Source organism: Meriones unguiculatus (assembly GCF_030254825.1).
Source record: "Meriones unguiculatus strain TT.TT164.6M chromosome Y unlocalized genomic scaffold, Bangor_MerUng_6.1 ChrY_unordered_Scaffold_23, whole genome shotgun sequence".
NCBI lineage: Eukaryota > Metazoa > Chordata > Mammalia > Rodentia > Muridae > Meriones > Meriones unguiculatus.
The window spans coordinates 9,153,707-9,157,885 of record NW_026843709.1 but is presented as its reverse complement, the minus strand read 5'-3'; positions in this window follow the sequence as shown (position 1 = coordinate 9,157,885).

Sequence of the window (4,179 nt, the reverse complement as noted above, 5' to 3'; positions counted from 1 at the left end):
CACTAAAATTTTTGTGTTTAAAATACATCAATTGAAGGGTGTGGTTCATACACTCATTGAAATATGATAAGAGTCTTAGTGCCAAGTTCCTTAAAGAAAACTTAGTAAATCCTTGCTGCACACTGGTACTACCCCCCCAAAAAATGCCATCAGTCATGAAGAGCTCAGTAATTCATCATTTTGATCACATTTTTTCTTATATATTTATTTATTACATATTGTTCAATTTGTATCTCCTCTGTTGCCCTATCCCCTTCTCCTTGCAGTCCTACCAAACTTCCTTCTACCCCTATGAACTTTCTGTAGTTCCCTGATAGGGCAGGTCCTCCTTGTCCTTCTATCTGAACCTAGCTTATCATGTCCAACAAGGCTTGTTGTATCAGCTTCCTCTGCAGTCTGATTCTGAGGACATTATTCTCTTTGTGTCCTCAATCCCCTCTACTTGTGAGCCTCTTCATGCCTCCTCTCCTGCAGGCTTACTAGAGCCCTGAGGGGAAGGAGAAATTTTTAGGAAATCCCATTTAGAGCTGGGTGTTTTGAGGTCTCTGTGTGCATATATCGGGTGATGGGTCTCTGTATGCAAACCGATTTGATACGGAAGAAATCATCTCTGTGGATCCAAAAACATGGCAACAATCAATCAGTAAAGGGCAGTGAGCAGCATATTTTAAAAACAACAGCCTGGGTTTCTTGAAAATTTCCATAGGATTCCCTGGCCCAATATCTCAATTCACTGCCACCCAATCCACCTAGGGAAAAGTCTGGTGTGGTCACAAATAATGGTCAAATGGAAGTTTATCTCCCTCTATTAGGAGACCTACTAACAAATGAATACATAGCATTTTTTTTTTCTGCATTTTAGTTACTTCACCCAGAATGATTTTTCTTGGTTCCATTTTTTTTTTTTTTGCCTGAAAATATCATGATGTCATTTTCTTAGCTGAATAATACTTTGTTATGGAAATATTCTACATTTTCCCCAAAGGAGGTTGTCAGTCCTGTTCTTTAGAACTTAGAAGTAATTGGGCCTTAAAACATTATATTGAATGACAAACTATCAGGATAACTATATTATTTTAGCCTAGAAGTCACTCAGTCTTTTGCCACCTCCTGGTGATTTGAATTAAAATGTCCCCTTGAAGCTCATTTACATTTTGAGTCCCCAGTGAGGAAATATCTGGGAAGGGTTAGGAGGTTTGGCCTTCTGAGATAATGTAATTCCTTTTGGAGTAATATTGTAGTAGGGTGTGCTTTGAGGTTGATATGCCAATGAAAGTGACTACACAGAATGGATGTCTTTCTCTTTGTGAGAGACACTCATAAAGTGTCTCTTAGACACTTTATGTCTTGTTTCTGTAGGTCTAGGTCTCTCTATTTCTGAATCTGTCTCTCTAGCTCTTTCTCAATCTCTCTCAGTCTCCCTATCTCTGCCTGTTGCTTGTGGTTCAGTATGAAAAGTGTCAGTTCTTCTGAAAGACTACAACAAGTTGTCATCTTGCTGGTGTGACATCATGCATAGTCTCTGTAAAAATAGAAGCAAGGTAGCAATTAGTTTTTGTTCAAAGAGTTACATTTGTCTGGGAGCATTTTTCCAGTAAGTAATTCACTTACTGAGGGCATAGTTGTGCATTTAACAAATAATAATGGAATCTGTGATAATGTGAAAATCACATGTCAAAGTCACAGGTCTTTATTAATGACCACTTGAAAAAAATATGTGACATTTTTCCTGAAATAAAAGTCTTGGACTCAGGGACTCTCATCTCTGTGTTGTGTGCTTTCATCTGCCCAGGTTGAGGTATGTTGGACTCCTCAGCCTTTCTCTTAAGAACTTTGTCCATTTGGCCCTTTTAATAACTGGCTCCAGCAACTCTTATTGGCTTTCAGCTATTTCATGATATCATTCTCCCATTCAGCCAATCAGCATCTAACAATTGTGGTATCATAATAGCATTGGGAATGTCACAATGAATTTTCATGTCATGATGCCACTGTGATGAAATAATAACATTGTGATATCATCATATTGCATTTCCTAATATCATTGTGAACTTCCAATGTTGTAAAGACATAATAGGTTCATTTCAAAATTCCATTATGATGACATAACACAATCATGTTGAAGTACCATTTTGAAGTCATAATAGCATTGTGATGATAACATTGTTTAATCATCATACCATTTGGATGTCATAATATTCTAATGTCAACATATGATTGTAATTTCATATCATTGTGATGCCATAATAACATTTTGAGGTCATAATGGCATTATGATGTCATAATAGCATTTTGATGTCATATCATTGTGATATTATCAAAGCATTTAAGTGTTATACCATTGTGATGTCATTTTCTTATTTTTAAGTCATAAGAGCATTGTGATGTCATAATATCATTATTATGGCATCATAGTATTATGATGTCCTAATGCCAGTGTGATATCATAAAACTGACATGTCATAATGCTATTGGGAAGTCATAATATCAGTGTGATGTCATAATTCCATTATAATGTCATTATACCATTCTGATATCATAATAACATTCATGTGTTATATGATGTTGATATCATGACTGCATTGATATGTGAAGACCATTTTGAAGTTATGATACCTTTGTATTATTATAATAGCATTTTGGGTCACAATAGCATAGTGATGTCATAATTCCACTGTGAAGTCATAACATGATTGTGACATTATAGTACCACTGTGATGTCATATCGTTGTGAGGATATTATTGCATTGGTATGTTTTACCGTTGTCATGTAATAATTCCATTAGATGTCATAATAGCATTGTGATATCATAATGCCATTCTGATATTATAATAGCATTGGAGTATCATACTATTTTGATATCATAATATCATTGTGATGTCATAATAACTTTGGTATTTCATGACACTGTTTTTATTTCATAAGACCATTCTAATGTCACAAAACCACATATATGTGATGATACACTTGTGATGACATAATACCATTGAGATGTCATAATAAAGTTTTTATTTCATATCATTGTGATGTGATTGTATCAATAAGGTATCATAACAATATGATATCATATCAACATTGTGATTCTTATAATTATGATGTCATAATAGCATTGAAATGTCATACCATTGTGATGTCATAATAGCATTGTGATCTTATAATATCATTGTATTGTCAAAATACCATTGTGATGTCATAATTATATTGGAATATCACACTATTTTGATGTAATAATAACATTTTGATATCATAATAACTTTGTGATATCATCATTGTGAAGTCACAATACCACTGTAATATCTTTATAAGATTGTGATGTTATGAAAGCATTTTGAGGTCATAATGCCATTGTGATTTCAAAATTCCATTGTGATTTCATGCCACAATCATTTCCAAATAGCTTTGTGATTTCATAATTTCATTAGGATATTATGACACTGTTGTGATTTCATAATACCATTGTGATGCAATAAAGGACATGAGAAGTCAATACACCATTGTTATGATGTAATGACATTGAGATATCATAATAAAGTTGTAATGTAATAATATCATTATGATGCCATGATAGCATTTTGATGTCATAATGCCTTTTGATGACATAATACCATCATGTTGTCATAATAGCATTGTGCTGTTGTAATACCATTGTAAAGTGATTATGCAATTGTGATGTTATAATACCATTGAGATGTATCATAGTGAAGACATAAGAGCATTGTGATATCATAATAGTATTGTCATGTTGTAATAGCATTGGGATATCATAATGCCATTGAGATATCATGACACAAATGTTATGTCAAAATGCCAGTGTGAAATCATTCTGATGTTATCATAGTATTTTGATGTTATATAATTGTGATTTCATAGTAGCATTGGGATATTGTATTATTGTTGTGATGTTATATTTTTAGGTCATAATGCCATTGTGATGTCAAAATTCCATTGTGATGTCATGCCACAATTTTGTCAGAATAGTATTATGATGTCATAATTGCATTGTGATGTCATAAAAGCATTGGGTGTCCTGACAACTTTGTGATGTCATAATAGCACTGTGCTATTCCCATACTATTGTGAAGTCATAACAGCATTGTGATGTCATAACACAATTGTGATATCATAAAAAGGTTTTGAAATCAAAATACAATTGGATGTCATACTATTCTGCTGTCATA